The sequence below is a fragment of the Hylobates moloch genome, unplaced genomic scaffold, assembly GCF_009828535.3.
Source record: "Hylobates moloch isolate HMO894 unplaced genomic scaffold, HMol_V3 SCAFFOLD_6, whole genome shotgun sequence".
NCBI classification, from domain to species: Eukaryota; Metazoa; Chordata; class Mammalia; order Primates; family Hylobatidae; genus Hylobates; species Hylobates moloch.
In genome coordinates this window covers 38,088,257-38,108,026 of record NW_026652281.1, presented here as the reverse complement: position 1 = coordinate 38,108,026, position 19,770 = coordinate 38,088,257, and the positions used below count along the sequence as shown (strand labels likewise).

The 19,770-nt window shown below is 34.0% G+C and overlaps 1 protein-coding gene across 11 annotated transcripts in view; it reads right to left on the bottom strand.

Moving 5' to 3' along the window:
* TMEM232 (transmembrane protein 232) overlaps positions 1 to 19,770 on the bottom strand; it is a 326,397-nt gene that overhangs the window by 156,996 nt on the left and 149,631 nt on the right. The window lies entirely within an intron of this gene.

Genomic DNA, 19,770 nt, shown 5'->3' with positions numbered 1-19,770 from the left:
AAAATACTTTCAGTTATTAAAAAAGTCAAACATTATGAAACATGGTATTTGAACCAAGAAGAAAATGTTCAAATCATGTGAAAAGCATACAAAAAGTACTGTTACAAGCTGAAAAATTCATTTTAATAATGGTGAAATAAATCAATTGAAATATAGGAAAAAGTAATGAAAACAGAGATTTAAAAACTCTAAGACACTCCTCTTCTAGAACTTATATAGCAATTAGCAATTTATATACATTATCAGGTTCCACTTTCAAAATATGTATTTTCCTTAGAGAAAGGAGAAAGACATTTCTATTTACTCTTTATAGTAACTATTTTTTAACTAGATATTGTATATTGCTATGCAGTAATAGGAAGAAAGAATTCCAATTTAGGTAAATGTGGGAGAAATAAATTTGGGGAATAAAATAATACAGTTACCATAGAAGAGATGAACTTAGCCAAAAACCAACATGAAAATATTGAATATGTGAAGCAGATAAGAATAATAAGAAGAGGAAATGGTTCAGAAAGGGAACTGGAAGAGTTTTAAAGCCCTTTAAATTCCATATTGCACTTTTCTCCAAAACCCTGGTGACAGTCCATTGATGATTATTGCCCTGCTTGAATACAGATAGAAGCACAACCTGAAAAGTCACAATCCTCAACTTTTCCAAATGAATCTAGTTTTCATAATGCAGGTTAATAATCATCATCATTATTATTATAGCTAGTACACAGGGGGTACCAACTATGTGGTCCAATTTTAGTTCTCACTACAATCCTGCTATGTAGATGTTATTATATATACTTAGAATAATAAAAGGGAACATATAAACTTGAACTTGCTTAGAAAGCTCCCTGGCATCAGACAGCTGTTGAATAAATGATAGAGCAAGTAAATGCTGGTCTAATCCTGTCCCATGCAGCACAGTCTCTCCAATTTACACAAGTACTTTTCTTTCTAGTCATGACCTTCCATTCCATTCATAGGAAAGAAAGAGTTTGAAAGAAAGAGGAGGCAGAAGAGAAAGTATGTACATGTTTTACAAGTAATAGGAGGAAGGCATATATCCAGTTTCCAATTTTAAGGTATCATCTACCTTTTCTATTATTGGAACTTTAGGAGAGAAAGTATAAGCTGGAAGTAGGAAGCTACAGTTAAGCAGCCAATTATTTTTGAAATGTCATTTTCTCCTTATAGGAACTTTACTAATTAAAATTGACACATAACAATATTTGAAATAACATATAATATAAAACAAGTTTTTTGAATGAATGGCATTAATATTTTTGGACTGAACGTTTGGACTATAATAAAAAAGCCCAAATTTAAGGTTTTGGGTTTTTTTTTAAACCATTTTCTTTGTGAATAGTCTTGACTAAGGTGAGAAAAAGATAATCTGTATCTTCAAGTAATTGGCAAGTCTGGGACATGAGAATAATTTGTAAGAGAAATTAGAGGGTAACTGTTGAATGAAAAGATGATGGTCATTGATATAACAATCACAAAAGCAAGAGATCAATGAGGGCTAGAAGAGTAAGGAAAGGACTGGAGAAAGTATAAGTCTACAAGACTTGTCCAACAGGTAAATTTGGGAAAAGTGCAGAGGAAGATATTGGGGGAGTATTTCAAATGGAAGGATATCTGAAAAAAGGTTAGCTCTGAGAATAAATACTGTAATAGCTTCCTAGTTCTTTCATCTTCCTGTCTTATTATTTACTGCTTCACCATTACTAATCCACGTTGTGGAAAATGACCTTTCTAAATCTCATTATGTTACTTCTCTACTCACAACTCAGCCAAGGATTGCCATTTGTCCCTATGTAAATTCCAAATCGCATGGCCAGGCAATTACTGTCTGTCTTTCTAATATGACATCATTTTGGAACACATCTATCACCACTCCTTTATTCCCACCCCTCCTGCTAATACACTACAAACAGACAAAACTACTTGAAGTTCTAGAATACACATCTCATTTAATCTTCTAGCTCTCATGTAAACTTTTCACTTAACCAGTAGTTATCCTGTCCAAAATTAACTCCACACTACACCTGGCTTCTATGGATTCTCCTGCATTCTTTCTACTAGGAATCCTTCTCTGAATCTCCATGGCTAGCTAGGTGCCCTTGTGCCTAATGTGTTGTATCATATTGTAATTGCATATCTCACCTATGGATTCTAAACTACTGGAGAAGACAGAATATCTTTTATTCGCTCAGATATTCCTAGCATTTAGCAAAGTGCCTACAACAAAGTGCCTACAACATAGTAGATCTAATTTATAAAAATCTGCTAATTGAATTAGGGAAGTAGGTAGAGAGAACAACTATGTCCCTTTGCCTGGGGCTGAAGGGTTTCTTGGAACACAAGCTTTCAAGGACAAAACTGGGAAAGTCCACAGCAAATCAAGACATTTAGTTCAGGAATATGGCCCCCAGTAGTGAGGTACTTACACAGACAGAGAAGGGAAGAGATGATAGTAAGAATCTCAAATGAAGCTAAGCTGGACAGTTTATACTAAAAATAAATAAGACGCCAGCCATGGTGGCTCACATTTGTAATCCCAGCACTTGGAGAGGCTGAGGCAGTAGGATTGCTTGAGGCAGGACAGGAGATCAAGACTAGCTTGAGCAAAATACCGAGACCCTATCTCTATAGTTTTTTTGTTTTTGTTTTTTTTTAATTAGCTGGGCATAGTGGTGCACACCTGTAGTCCCAGGTACTCAGGAGGCTGTGTTGGGAAGATCACTTCAGCCACAGAGTTTGAGGCTACAGTGAGCTATGATTAAAAAAAAAAAAAATAGGTAAGGTACCAAAGCTAGCTAAAGATAAAGGGGATCAGATTAAATGGTAGATGTTTGAGGAAGGGAGTAATGTTATATCTGCTTGATGCAATGTCATGTTTATTCAAGCAATAAACTGAGAAACCAATATAGGAGTTTTATGAGGTAATCTAGGTCTTTGCTGCAATGGGCAGCAGGAGATTGGCAAGGAAGGGGCAGAAACTTAAGACACTGTGGAGAAGATCTAATTGGACTTCTTAGCTATGGGGAAGGAGGCAGAAATAAAGGGGAAAGGAGAAGTACATTTTTAAGCTCAGGAGACTGAAACAATAATAAAACCGCTTGAAGAAAGGAGAAGAGTGTATAGAAGAATCACTTTTAAGAAAAAGAAGATAAATATTATTTGGAAAATGTGGCATGGGAAGGGAGACTGTAATGTTCAATGTCCTGTAGTTTGTTGTAAAAATATGGCTAGAATGCAAGTAATATAGCAAGACTGATTGTTGATTTGTGGGTCATTAACTTGAAGTCAATATAAGTAAGAAAACACATTAATTTTTTAGTTAATAATTCTGGATCATGAGCCTCTGAGAAAAAAGAAGTTTTTGAACAGTATTATAAATAAAACATATAGTGAATTTTAACTAATTTCTACATTTACTTACAGACTCTCAACATTAACACAAATGATTGACAAAAATACATACAAACCACTTTCTTCTATATATTTTAAATTATTACTTATTGAAGGTCAATATTTTATAAAACTACAATAGTTGAATTATCAAAATGAATACGCTTTGGTTTTAGAATCCACAAGATCAACGATAAACCATAAAATATATTCTGATAGTTATGTTTTAGAAAGTCACAATTCCTTTTAAATTCCACTCATATTTTTAAAAGCGAGCTGTTCACCTGTTGATTTAAACTCAACTGAAGTGCTGCTGATGAATACTATTCACAGGGAGAATTTATTACATCCAATTGACTGACAGTTAATGAAGAAAAAAAACCTTATAAAGACAGATGGTATGTGTTACAACTGTCATAAAAAGTAGACCACATTCTAATTTGCACATCTAGACATTTGCTGAGAAGCATGCCTGCTATGAAATGTTTCAACAAGGGACCAAGCTGTAGCATAAGGCACTCTTCTGTTCTGCTTTGAGTGACCCTGTGGCAGCTATCAAAGATGTCACTTTAAATTTACTGAGAGAAAATATGTCTGTGTCTGCAGCTAAGCAGACAGTATCCTAAGATATAAAAAAGCCAAATCAAAACAAGTTCTTAATAAATTCAAAAATATGAATTTATTACTTATATGAATCAGTGTAAATAAGTATAGCCTTTGCAATTCTGTCAAATATAATATGACACTACAAAATCAAATGTTCCACTTAAAGGTAATTCAAATGTAGAACGTGGTTCAAAACACTGATGTTATGCAATGCTATGTAGAGTTGAAGGAACTAGATCAATGCCAAGAAACTAATAGTTGGACAAGAACCAGTTAGCCAACCATGCATTTAACTAATATTTACTGAGTGAATGTTAGATGCCAGCCACTGTTCTCTGTACTAAAGAAAAAGACAAACTGCTTCTCTTGGTATACTTAATTCCAATGGACTGAGACAGATATAAAGAAAGTAAATATAACAGTATCAGTTTATTATGAATGTTATGAGAATAATAGAAGATGGTAATATGACCAACAACGACTAGAAGAAGAAAACTACTGTAGACAGAATGAGAGCAAAACTTCCATGAAGAGGTGATATTCAAGCTAAGATCTAGCCGATGGAAAAGAGTTAATCATTGAAGGAACAAGGGAAAAGTATTTCTAAGAGTGGAGGATGAAAAATGCAAAGGCTTTGAACCTAGAATAGCTTGCTAGTTTAGAGAAACAGGAGAAAATACAGAATGAATGTATTACAAGACACCTGAGGGTCATGGGACAAGACTATGTCAGGTAGGTATGACCTTTACTTAGGTACACTCGGAATGATCACAGCCAATTTGTGGGCCATGAAAAAGAGTATAACAAATAACTATCATGGCATTTTTTTTACTAATTCAAATTCATAAGATGCTTGTTAAATATTAGTCAACAACTCATTCCTCTCTCAATGGAATACTAGTAAAAGGTACATTTTCCCTGGATACAATTTTATTACCTATAAGCTTCATGTTCTACATTAGCTCTCTAGACTTGTTCATCCTATATGTCTGCTACTTTGTATTATAGCTTTTTAAATGAGAAAAGGAACTGTCACATTTTACCTTTTCGCTTCTTGGTAGAAAATGGACTCTATGGAATGTAAGAGGGAAGCAGGAAGACATTTAACTTTTTGAAGTAATCTAGAAGCAAAGTGATGATAGTTTGGACTTGGAAAAGGTGCACTAAAGAATTAACCATGCTCAAAGAGAGGGTTGGCCTTTGTCCTTGGCTCTGGGTGGTAATCTCATAGGCCTTGGAATGTCCTGACTAATAAAAATGACATTATTTACCTGGGGTCTTTGGGTATGTTAAATAGTTTATGCTATAAAATTTGATTCATGGTGGGGTGGCTTGGGCCACATTGTATCAGCTTGAACATTGGTGGGGCCAGATACTGGAGACAGCCATGCTGCAGGCAGTTAACCAAGTGTATGTGACCAAGCCCCCCCAAAAATTGTAAATTGCAAAGCTTGGGTGAACTTCCATAGTTGACCATACTCTATGTATATTGTCACACGTCATTGCTAGAAGTAAATGTTCTTCACACAACTTCTCTGGAAGAGGATAATGGGAAGCTCTGTACTTGAGTCTCTCCTGGACTCTGCTCTATGTACCTCTTCCTTTGGCTGATTTTAATTTATATCCTTTCACAGTAATAAACCATAACCCTGAGTAAAATGACCTTGCTGAATTCTGTGAGTCCTTCTAGCAAATTATCAAACATGAGTGATGTCTTAGGGATCTCCAGACTTGCAGTTGGTGTTAGAAGGCAGGGTGGTTCTGGAGACTCCCAAACTTGCAGCTGGTTTCAAAAGACAGGGTAGTCATGAGGACTCTTGAACTTCAGAGGAGACAACAATAGAGGTAGGGCTGGAAAAAATAGGAATATACTTTTGGATAGTAGGATACAAAGAATTCTAGGACACTATTTCAGAATATTGTTATACTATAGCAATACAAATAATGATAATGATGATATATGTATCACTATATATGTACATAATATATATTAGTGAAATTGTTATTTTGCATATATCATCATATTTGATCATTACATATATTAAACAAATATTCAACAGAATAAACTGAAGAGAACTGAGGTATTATATGCCCATATTTTGTTGTAGGTAATATGGAAAACCAAACTTTAAAAGTCAGCTGATTCTTTTATTAGAATGTGGTAGTTGATTGAAACACAATAGCAAATAGGATGCCAAAATGTAGATGAATAATGAAGACACTGAGTGGAATTTGCTTAACTTGAAATTTCATGATCTTTTCTAATTGTCAATTATGAAAATGTATTAATTAAAAATAATTATTGTGGCCAAGATGGCCGACTAGAAGCAGCTAAGGTGTGTGGCTCTTGTGGAGAGAAATGGAAGGGGCGAATAAATACAGCACCTTCAAGTGAAACATTCAGGTACTACAGTTGAGACTAATCAAAAAAACAACTCAACCCATGGAGAATGGAGAAAAGCAAGGCAGAAGAATGGTGGCCAACCCGGGAGCAACATGGAGCCAAGCAAACCTCCCCCACTCAGAGAAGCAGTGAGTGAATGTGTGACCGTGGGAAACCATGCTTCTCCCACAGATCTTTGCAACTCTCAGGTCAGGAGATACAACATGAATCCATTCCACCAGGGCCTGCAGTCTGACACAGGGTTATGTAGAGTTTCAGCAAAGCAGCTGCTCAGGCGTACAAGGGGACCCGGGAGCTTAGATATTCTTGCTTTCTGGGCTTCCTGGCAAAAGTAGCCGCAACTCCAGCAAAGCAGGAGGTTAGGTCCCTGTACATACTCCTAGGAAAGAGGCTGAATCCAGGGGGCCAAGCAGTGATGGTCTGCAGACTTCACTTCCGTAGCACCTTGCAGGCCATCTAAATAGGAACAGAGGAAGTCAAACTATCTCTGTTTGCAGATGGCATAATCCTACTTTTAGAAAACCCCATAGTCTTAGCCCAAAAGCTTCTTAAGCTGATTAACAACTTCAGCAAAGTCTCAGCATGCAAAATCAATGTGCAAAAAATGTTAGCATTCCTATACACCAAAAGCGGTCCAGCCTAAGGCCAAATTTGGAATGAACTCCCATTCACAAGTGTCACAAAAAGAATGAAATACCAAGGAATACAGCTAACTATGGCAGTGAAAGATCTCTACAAGGAGAACTACAAACCACTGCTCAAAGAAATCAAAGACAACACAAACAAATGGAAAAATATTCCATGCTTATAGATAAGAAGAATCAATATTGTTAAAATGGCCATACTGCCTAAAGCAGTTTATAGATTCAGTGCTATTCCTATTAAACTATCACTGACATTCTTGACAGAACCAGAAAATACTGAAAATCTATATGGAATAACAACAAAAAAAGCCTGAATAACCAAGGCAATTCTAAGCAAAAAGAACAAAGCTGGAGGCATTATGCTACCTGACTTCAAACTATACTACAGGGCTACATTAGCCAAAACAGCATAATACTGATACAAAAACAGATACATAGATCAATGGAACAGAATAGAGAACCCAGAAATAAGACCACACACCTACAGTTATCTTATCTTCAGTAAACCTAACAAAAATAAACACCGGGGAAAGGATTTCCTATTCAATAAATGGTGCTGAGATAACTGGCTAGCCACATGTAGGAGATTGAAACTGGACCCCTTCCTAACACTATGCACAAAAATTCACTCAATATCAATTAAAAACTTAACTGTAAGACCCAAAACTATGAAAATCCTGGGAGACAACATAGGCAATACTATCCAGGACACACACACAAGCAAATAAGTCATGACGAAGATACCAAAAGCATTGCAACAAAGCAAAACTTGACAAATGGAATATAACTAAATTAAAAGGCTACTGCACAGCAAAAGAAACTATGAACAGAGTAGACAATCTAGGGAATAGGAGAAAATTTTTGCACATTATGTACCTGACAAATATCTAACATGCAGCATCTATAAGAAAATTAAACAAATTTACAAGAAAAAAAAATCCCATAAAAAGTAGGTAAAAGATATGAACAGACACATCTCAAAAGAAGACATACATGTGTCTAACAATCATATTTTAAAAAAGCTCAACATTACTGATCAGTACAGAAATGCAAATCAAAACCACAATGAGATACCATCTCACAACAGTCAGAATGGCAATTGTTAAAAGTAAAAAAATAACAGGTGCTGGTGAAGTTGTGGAGGAAAAGAAATGCTTATACACTGTTGGTGGGAGTAAATTAGTTCAGCTATTGTGGAAGACAGTGTGGCAATTCCTCAAAGACCTAAGGACAGAAATACCATTCTACCCAGCAATCTGATTACTGGGTATATACCCAAAGGACTATAAATCATTTTATTATGAAGACACATGCATGTGTATATTCACTGCAGCACCATTCACAGTAGCAAAGACATATAATCAACCTAAATGCTTATGAATAGTAGACTGGATAAAGAAAATGTGGTACACACATGCCATGGAATACTATGCAGCCATAAAAAATAATGAGATCATGTCTTTTGCAGGGACATGGGTGGAGCTTAAGGCAATTATCCTTAGAAACTAATACAAGAACAGAAAACCAAATACTGCATGTTCTTACTTATAAGTGGGAGCTAAATGATGAGAACACATGGAGACACAGAGAGGAACAACATACATTGGGGTCTTTTTGGAGGGTGGAGGGTGGGAGGAGGGAGAAGACCAGGATACATAACTAATGGGTACTAGGCTTAGTGATAGTGACCTGCGTAAGAAAATAATCTGTACAACCAATCCCCATGACACAAGTTTACCTATGTAACAAAGCTGCACTTGTATCTCTGAACTTAAAATAGAAGTTAAAAAATTAAAATTAAAAATTAAAAAAATGAAATTACAAAAACATATAAAAATAATTAACTTCCAGAATTCTAACTGGAAACCAAGGATAAAAGTGGTTGATTCTCTTTTCAATAATAATTGTGCTTCTAATAAATAAACTAGAGGAATATCAGACTTCTGACTTTTGGATTTATTTTAAATTTCACTAAGCTAAATTTATACTACCAAGAGATGGAATAATAATTATAAGTAGATAATTCTCACAGATTTCTGTATTCCAGGGGCAACAAATAAATAAAGAAGAAAATAACAAAAATGTTCTTGGAAATTGTAAAAAAGAATATGAATATTTTACCTTTATAACTACATTATGTTAAACGCAAAAACTTTTTAAAACCCATAATCTTGAAGAAACTAAGATTCCGAGAGATATAACAAGTTGCCTTAAGTGACCTAAAACTGAGCTGTGACTCATCCAAAATTGCTGACATCCAAAATTGGTGACACCAAATCTAGTCCAGTGAACATTTATTCACCTATAACTGCCTTTCTTGAAACTGTATTGGTGTTATTTCTTTTCCTCTTCTTACCTAAATATCTCCTACTTCATCCCATTTGAGAACTTTTATTAATTCTTCTACTCAGTAACCACTGATTAGAAGGGATCTCTTTAAAAAGTGAAAAAATTTTCGTGACATCGGCAAGATGGCATAATAGAAAACACTGGACTCTCTTTTCTATCATGGAAACATCAATTCAATAGGAACAAATGGATCAATTCTCATTATGAAAAATCCAGAAACTAGTAGAAGGGCTTAGATTTAGTGTGTAAATCTAGCCACACTAAAACCAGTAGTAAAAGCAGAAGCACCCTTGTGCCATAACCCCTACCATTTGCACAGTGCAATACAATTTAGAAACCACAATTGGCTGGAAACTTCGCAAATCTAGGAAGAAAAATGTACATCCAGATCCAGGAGGCCCAAAAGATCTTAAATAAAATTAACCCAAAGAAATTCACACTGGGACACATTATATTCAATATATCAAAAGTATAGGAGGTGATTTTGAAAGCAGCAAAAGAAAAACAACTTGTCATGTCAAGGGGATGATTGTAAGACTACCCAAAGATTTTTTTTTAGCAGAAATTTTGCCTGCCAGAACAGAATAAGATGATATGTTCAAAGGGATGAAAGAAAAAAAAAATCTGCCAGGAAGATACTATACCCGGAAAACTGCAGTTTAGAAAAAAAAAAAGAGAAATACTTTCTCAGACAAACAAAAGTTGAGGGAACACGTTATAACTAGAATTGCCTTACAACAAATCCTAAAGGGAGTTCTTCAACTTGAAAAAAAGGGATGCTAAACTACAATATGATAGCATAAGAAAATATAAAACTCATTGGTAAAGGTAAATTTATAGACAAATAATACTATATTAGTGTCACAATGGTAAGTAAATCAATTTAAAAATATGTTATGTACATATAATATAAATAGATGTTAATTGTGACATCATAAGCATAAAATGTTTATTAGAGCTTTGAGAAGTGTAGAGCTTTGTATAAGATTCATGTTGTTTTCAACACAAAATAGATTGTTGTATTTTAGGTAAGACCCATATTAATCTCAAAGGAAATACCTATAGAAGTTACACAAAAGAAAAAGAGAAAGGAATCAAGGCATGCCAATAACAAACACAAACACATACACACACACACACACAAAAGAAGACAGAGCAGGAAAAGAGAGACAAAAATAAAACACGTAACAAAATGGCAATAATAAATCCTTATATATCAATAATTATTTTAATGTAGATTAATTAAACTTCCCAATCAAAAGACATAACGTGGCTAAGTGGATAAAAAAATAGGACCCAAATATAAGGTATCTATAAGGGGGTCACTTTATATTTAAGGATACACATAGGCTGAAAGTAAGGCATGGAAAAGACATTCCATGCAAATGATAATGAAAAGAAGCCAGAGTGGCTATACTTATATAGAAAAAAAAATTAGGCTTTAAGTCAAAAAACGGTCACAATAGACTAAGAAAAATATTATGTAATATAAAAGGATCAATCCACCAGAAAGATGTAACAATTATAAATATATATGCAACCAAGATCAGAGCACCTAAATACAGACATTTGCCACATAAGTGTTTCAGTCAACAACAGACTGTATATATGACAGTTGTCCCATAAGATTATAGTGGATAGAGCTGAAAAAAATTATATTAGCTGGTGACATTTAGCTGTTGTAATGTTGTAGTGCAATGCATTACCTTTTCTATGTTTAGATGCACATACAGTTAGCATTGTGTTGCAATTGCCTGTAGTATTCAGTACATTAACATACTGTATATGTTTGTAGCCTAGGAGCAATAGGCTATACCATGTACCCTAGGTATTTAGTAGGCTATACCATCTACGTGTGTGTAAGTATACTCTATTATGCTTGCATAATGGTGAAATTGCCTAATGATGCATTTTTAAGAACATATCCTTATTCTTAAGCAATGCATGACTATATATGAGGCAAACATTGACAGAACTAAAGGGAGAAATACAGCAATACAATAATAGTAGGAAATTTCAATAATAAGGATGACAACCAGACAGAAAATTAATGAAGAAACAGCCAACTTGCACAATACTGAAGACTAAATAGACCTAAAAGGCATATACAAACCACATAACCCCAAATAGGATAATTTTTTTTCAAGTACACATAAGAAATTCTCCAGAACAGATCACTTAATAGGTCACAATGAAAGTCCTCACAAATTCAAGAAGATCGAAACTATGCTAAATATTTTTCAACCACAGTGGAATGAAACTACCAACTAATAGCGGATGAAAGCCAAATCAAGAATGCAATCCCATTTACAATAGCCACAAAGAAATAAAATACCGAGGAATAGATCTAACCAAGGAGGTGGTTAGATCTCTATAAGGAGAACTATAAAACACTGCTGAAAGAAGTCAGAGATGATACAAACAAATGGAAAAATATTCTATGCTCATGGATAGAAGAATGAATATCATAAAATGGCTATACTGCCCAAAGCAATATACAGAGTCAAAACAATTCTTACCAAACTACCAGTATTATTTTTTACAGAAGTAGAAAAAAACACTATTCTAAAATTCATATGAAATTGAAAAATAGCCCAAATTGCCAAAGCAATCCTAAGCAAAGAGAACAAAGCCAGAGGCATTAAATTAACCAACTTCAAGCTATACAACAAGGCTACAGTAGCCAAAACAGCATGGTACTAGTACAAAAACAGACACACAGATCAGTGGAACAGTACAGAGAACCGAGAAATGAAGCCAAATACTTACAACTATCTGATCTTCGACAAAGTCAACAATAACAAGAAGTGGGAAAGTACTCCCTATTCAGTAAGTGGTGCTGGGATAACTTACTAGCTATAGGCAGAAGACTGAAACTGAGACCCTTTCCTTAAACTATATACAAAAATCAACTCAGACTTAATTAAAGACTTAAATGTGAGACTACAAACTATAAAAATCCTAGAAGAAAACCTAAGAAATGCCATTCTTGACATAGGCTCTGAGAAACAATTCATGATGAAGACACCAATAGCAATTAAAACAAAACCAAAAATTGACAAGTGGGAACTAATTAAAGAGCTTCTGCACAGTCAAAGGAACCATCAAGAGAGTAAACAGACAACCTGCAAAATGAGAGAAAATATTTGCAAATTATGCATCCAACAAAGGTCTAATATCCAGAATCTATAAGGAGCTTAAATTAACAAAGAAAAACAAAACAACTCCATTAAAAAAAATGGGCAAAGACATGAACAGACACTTCTCAAAAGAAGACATACAAGCATCCAAAAAGCATATAAAATAGTCCCATATCTCTAGTCATTAGATAAATGCAAATTAAAACTACAGTGAGATACCATCTCACACCAAACAGAGTGACTGTTATTTAAAAATAAAAAAACAACAGATTCCGGCAAAAGTTGCAGAGAAAAGGGAATGCTTATACACTATTGGTGGAAATGAAAATTAGTTCAGCCACAGGGGAAAGCAGTTTGGAGATTTCTCAAAGTTCTTAAAACAGAACTATGATTCAACTCAGCAATCTCATTACTGTGTATATACCCAGAAAAAAATAAATTATTCTACCAAAAAGACAACATGCACTTGTACATTCATTGTAGCACTATTCATAATAGCAAAGACATGGAATCAACCTAGATGTCCATCAACAGTGAACTGGATAAAGAAAATATGGTACATATACACCATGGCATACTACACGGCCATAAAAAGAATGAAATAATATCCTTTATAGCAACATGTATGCAACTGGAAACCATTATCCTAAGCAAATTAATACAGGAACAGAAAACCAAATACCACATGTTCTTACTTATAAGGGGGAGCTAAACATTGAGTACACATGGACATAAAGATGGCAATAATAGACACTGGGACAACTAGAGGTCGAAATGAGGGGAAGGGGCAGTGGCTGAAACACTAATTATTGGGTACTATGTTCACTAACCTGGAGCTCACTACCTGGACCAGGAACAAGCCAAGCTTGTCTACTCTGGTGATGTCTATTTAACAGAGTGATGAAAGTGCTAGCCAGAGCAATTAGACAAGATAAACAAATAAAAGGCATCCAAATAAGACATGAAGATGTAAAAGTATCTCTGTTTGCAGAAGACATAATCTTACATGAAGAAAATCCTAAAGACTCCAGGAAATCAAGTGTGTTAAAACCAATAAACTAAACTAATTTAGTAAACTTGAATGGTACAAAATCAACATACAAAAATTATTTGTTTCTATATACTAATAACAAACTATACAAAAAGGAAATTAGCAAAACATTACATTTATGATAGCAACAAAAAGAATAAAATATTTAGGAATAAATTTAAGCAAATTAGTTAGACTTCTGCATTAAAAGCCACAAAACATTGTTTAAAAACTTAAATGAGACACAAATGAAAGACATCCTTTGTTCCTAGATTGAAATACTTAACATTTTTTAAATGTTTACACTACCTAACGTAATCTGCAAATTCAATGCTGTCTCCATCAAAATCTCAATGGCATTTTAGACAGAAATAGAAAAAGAAACTCAAATATTTCAATGGCCTAAAAAGATCCCTACTAGCCAAAACAATCTTGAAAAAGAACAAAGTCAAAGGCATCACATTTACTGATTTCAAAATATACTTCAAGGCTACATAAATTAAAACAGTATTAGCCTAAAGACTGATACATAGACTAATGGAACAGAATAGAGATCCCAGAAATAAATCCACACATATACGGCCAACTGATATTCTACATGAATGCCATGAATATATAATGGGAAAAGGATAGTCTCTTCAACAAATGGTGTTGGGAAAATTGGATATCCATATATAAATAATAAAATTAGACCCTTATACCATACACAAAAATCAACTCAAAATTGATTAGAGACGAACAGAAGACCTGAAACTAAAACTCATAGAAGAAAATATGGGGAAAATACTCTTAAAAATGGTTTTAGCAATGATTTTACGGAAACAACACCAAAAGCACAGGCAACAAAAACAAAAATAAGTTCAAGTGGAACCACATCAAATAAAAAGCTTCTGTACAACAAAAGAAAAAATCAACAGAGTAAAATGACATCTTACAGAATGGGGGAATATATTTGCAGACATCTATATGTTGAAACATTAATCTTGAAAATAAGAAACTCTTAAAACTCAATAGTAAAATAAAACTAATAACTTGATTACAAAATGGGCAAAGGACTTAAATAGACATTTCTCCAAAGAAACACAGAAGTAGCCAAATGGTATATGAAAATATGCCCAATATCACTAATTATCAAGGAAATACAAATCAAAAGCACAATTAAATATCACTTCACAACTGTTAGAATATCTATTATCAAAAAAAAAAAAAAGAAAAAAAAGAAGAAAAAGACAAGTGTCGGCAGGGTTGTGAGGAAATTGGAATCCCTGCAGTACACTACTGGTAGGAATGCAAAGTGGTATAACTGCTACAGAAAACAGCATACAATTTCCCCTAAAAATTAAAAATGGAAGGGCTATATGATCTGGCAATTCCACTTCTGGATATTGATCCAAAGGAATTAAAATCAGGATCTCAAAGAGATATTAGCATTACCATGTTCATTGCAGCACTATTTATAATAGTCAAGATATGGAAACAACCTAAATGTCTGTTGACAGATGAATGGATAAGGAAAATGTCATATATACATAAAATGAAATATATTCACACCAAGAAAAAAAAAGAAAATTCTACAATATGCAACAACATGGATGAAGCCTGAAAACATTATGCGAAGTGAATTAAGCCAGTCACAGAAAGGTAAATACTGCATGATTCCACTAAATGAGGTATCTAAAATAGTTAAGCTGCCAGAGGCAAAGAATAGAATGGTAGTTACCAGAGGTTGGTGGAGGGAATAAGAGAATTGCTGATCAATGGGTATAACATTTCAGTAATACAAGATGAATAAGTTCTAGAGATCTGCTGTAAAACATTGTGTTTCTACATGCAGGATTCATGTGTTTGATTAAATTAGTGATGTCTCTGTCTGTGAACATATTATGTTACTCTTGATAGATGGGAGGAGTGAAGAGTAAAGTGACACTATAATTTTAGCATTCATTTCTGGACCATATTAAATGACAGAAAAAACATTCTGAAGCATGCTGAAAGATCTTAATACAATTCTTACTAGTGTAACAAAGAAATTTACAAGCACTTAGTGAGTTATTTTCATTAATGAATATATGTCACCATAATTAATTAAGATAGGAAGCCTAAATCTATCTTATTTTTTCTTCTCTGCTATGATATATTATTATAAAAATTAATTTTTAAAATGACAAGTTGGAATGTACTTTAGCACCATAAATACTTTGGAAACATTGCGTTATTTCTGGTCCATGGGTCTTTTCCCTCTGTGTTCAGCTATAGGTGGATTTTAGACCACAGGATCTGAATGGAATACTTTGTATTGTTTATTCTTCAAATATGTAAGGACTATTCCCATAAGATTCCCAGCTCCTTCTTCTTAAGTAGGTGAAGAGCTTTACGTGGTAAAAGGCTTTGGATTGAAAGTTCCAGCGTGTTTTTTTAGCCTATCCCAACAAAAGAAACAGTTACCAACCATAGAAGGGAATAAACAGAACGGGAGATAATAGGAAACTTTTAGTTTGAACATGTACAGGGCTAGATTAAAATTATTTGGTAGGAATGAAAGCAAATCTTCTAGAGAAGAGTAGCAATGTTTTCCCTTCACCTTGGTTATTTGGGGCTTTGTGAAGATGATCAAGTAAATTTAGAGGGTGAAGTCTCACCTCTACGGTTAATAACTAATAACTATTTTCCACAGGCCCCATAGATTAAGCTTTAATTGTTGAAGCAGTGTTTACAGTGTAGAAAATTGTCAGGTTTTCACAATGTTTGTTGGGAAAAAGGATTCTTAGACCGCAAAATATAGCTTCTGTTCAAGATTTGGAAAATGGAGTAAAAGTGGGCAGTCTTAGAATATTTGGCCACAGGGATTCTTCTTCCTTCACCTCATATTTAAAATTTCTAGCTTTTCTTCCCACATATTCTAAACTGAAACTCTTCTCCTCTGCCCTCCCTGCAGTTCCAAGGGCTCTGGGTGACAGCTCAGCCCAAGGCTGCAGTGAGCATGAGGGAGGAAAGAGTGCCTGCAGCAGTTTCTTATCCAGCTCCCTGCGGTCTCTGAAATCCCTGACTTAGGGCTATTTTCCTGACATGTCCAGTTCCAGGCCCTTCTCACCCTTACCTTGAAATACTAATGCAAACAAAAAAGGCAAAAGCATACTGCTGCAACCTAGAGATTTGACAAATTCATCCCAAACTAGTCACTACATACATTTTCTCACAGAAGTTTGCAGGTTTGGAAAGAATATGTTAGATTTTTCGAACTTCTGACTTATAGGTCAACTTCTGGCACACAGCTTAATCACAGGGAAGGGGGACAGTGGAGAGAAAGAGATACAGATCAAGTTAAGATTTAAAATTGGTCCATTTATGGCCATCTAGCAAGTTTAGAAACCACAGTGAAGGCATGTGAATAGCAAAAAGTGGTATTTCTTTTATTATTATTTCTACTTTATAATAGGTACATATATTTCCAAAATTTCACTTTTAACTTATTTTAATTTTCTCTCATTTTTTTCCTGCCCAGATATTTTACATTTTTGTATAAATTTTCCAATCATATCTTTTACAATTTGTGATTTTTCTGTTTTGTTTATGAAACACTTTCTTGTTTGATGGTCATAAAGGTACTGTGCTCTATTTTCTCCTAGTTATTTTAAAAGTTTTAATTTATGAGAAATTTTTGGAACTTACGTGTGGTTATGGTACTTAATAATCACTTTTAAAAAGTCAAATAGATAATTAATTATCAAAACTATTGGTAATTCTTTCCCTCATGAAAGTGCTACATTTATGAAATATCAGCATAGGAGGCATATTTCCATACATACCCTTTCACGCGCACACACACACACACAATTACCCACACAAATGTATCTCAAGATTTTTTTTACATCAAAAACATTCTTAATATGAATGGGACATAGACATCCAAAGCCCAGAGCTGCTTAGCAATGCTTCCCTGAAAGATGGAGCACAGTAACACAAAACAGCACAGCAAGGAAAGACTTTCACATCCTATTGGTAGACTTACAAAAATAATAAGCCATAGGTAATCAGAGGGTGAGTTTATGTTACTCCTCATAAATTTTTAGATTTAAGTTTATTACTACTATAGTTAAATGCCCAGATGCACTCGAATAAGTGTAATCTTATAACATTCTCAAAAGAACACAGTAATTGAGCTCCTGAGTGTTATTTTATTTCAAAAACTAACCAATAAAATAAAAACTTGGAGGACATAAAAGAGCAACACAATTTCAGTGGGAAAATCGCAAGTTATAAAAAGAGAAATTAATAATAAAGCAGTATTAGACAAATGTAACTAAAATCATTCAGTATCCAAAAGGTGACAATTCATCCATTTTAAATAAGGACAGAAGTTATCAATTATTTTAGCAGATCAACATAATGAGGCATTATATATGTATGTGTGTGTGTTATCTATGCAGACACATAGATACATATACACCCATAGACACACACACACAATAAATTCAGGTTAACACAAAAATAGCACAAAATACACCAGGTGAACATCAAAATAAAACATTTTACAGGTGTTTTGCTAAGCTTATAAAATAAACTGTTAGACTTCATAAATCTCCAGCATATACAAAACCCCTCTGACATTTGCTATGTTATCAAACAAGATGGTAAACTCCAAATGTGTAAATATTGTGGCTGTTCAAATTGCTAGTACCATGACTGCTAAAACTTGCAGACAATAAAACATACAACTAAGTTATGTTAGTTTGTTGTGCACAAACCTGACATTTTCTCTATTAAAGGAAAGTCATTACTATATTTAGTTGCCAACCCACCAGCCATACCCTACTCTTTCCTTGAAAATAGAAGCCACTTTTGTACCCAGATCCTAGGAAATAATTCTTATGGGTCATCTTTTATTATGATGATGGCTTCATGGGTACATGTATATGTGTGTGTGTGTGTGTGTGTGTGTGTGTGTATATATATATATATATATATATGTCAAACTTGTCAGGCTGTACAGTTTAAATATGCACATTGTATTGTCTGTCAATTATACCTCAATAAAATTATTTTAGGAATCTAAAAAATAGATACATTTGGTTAACTTCTGTATATGTATATAATATGATCAGTGATATTATACTTTTAGATGTGTCAGCACACAGAACAGTGAATGATTAAGATTGACTCAATTCTATTGCTAACATATACACATATTTTTTTAAGAGTAAAATATTTTCCATGTATAAAAACCACAACCTTATTACTAAATACTTTCTTGAATAACCTTCACCAAGGTAAGAGATATATGAAAGATCTAATAGAGTATTATTAAAAGTTTCAGTTGGTTCTAAGATTCCAATTAACTCTCATTTACTTTTTAAAAATGAATTATTGCTCTGTGCTAATGTTTTTTTCTAAGTTAAAATGAATCAAAATGAAACATACAAAGCTATTTCACAACTGTGACACATATTTCATTCACTACTGTCATTGGAGAACCAGCTTAGAAAATCATTCTCAACAAACAAATGAAAGGAAGAATGCCATATTTTACTTTTTCCATTCTGAGACAACACTGAATGGAAAAGTACTTGGGTTCTATGCACATGTCTTCACATCATATTATATTATTGGAATAAATTATTGTAAATCCAGGGAAAGATGACAACACAACCAACTCCCAGAAAACTTAAGAAGTTAATTATAAGCCATATGGAAAATATATTTTTCATGTACTACAAAAAATTACCACAAGAACTTGGCAGTAAGCAAAGAGATGAGAGATGACAGCAGGGTGGAGAGGTGGTGAGGGAAACCAATGCAATTATCTTTACATACTGGAAAGGCTAGAACACGAGAAAATGAATTGATTTATTTTGGTTGCCTCCAGGGCACAAAATTTAAGCCAAGGTTTGGAAAATATGGAAAGAAAAATTTCATTGTAATATAAGGACAGATCTTTCAGAGTCCAAAAGTGGAAAGACCTGCTTTGGGAGATTGGGAGTCCTACCTCTCTGTTGACTTTTAAGCAGACTTTGTTCACTGTTCGCAAACATCTGGGAGAGATTTACGCATTAGATGAGTGCTGTATGATTGAGAAGACTTAGTACTCTGAGATATTTTGGGGTCTATCATTCATTATCTATTTCTAAATATTTCACCCTCTTATACAAGACACACTAACTCAGTGTCTGTTGGTTTCCCACAGAAGACATC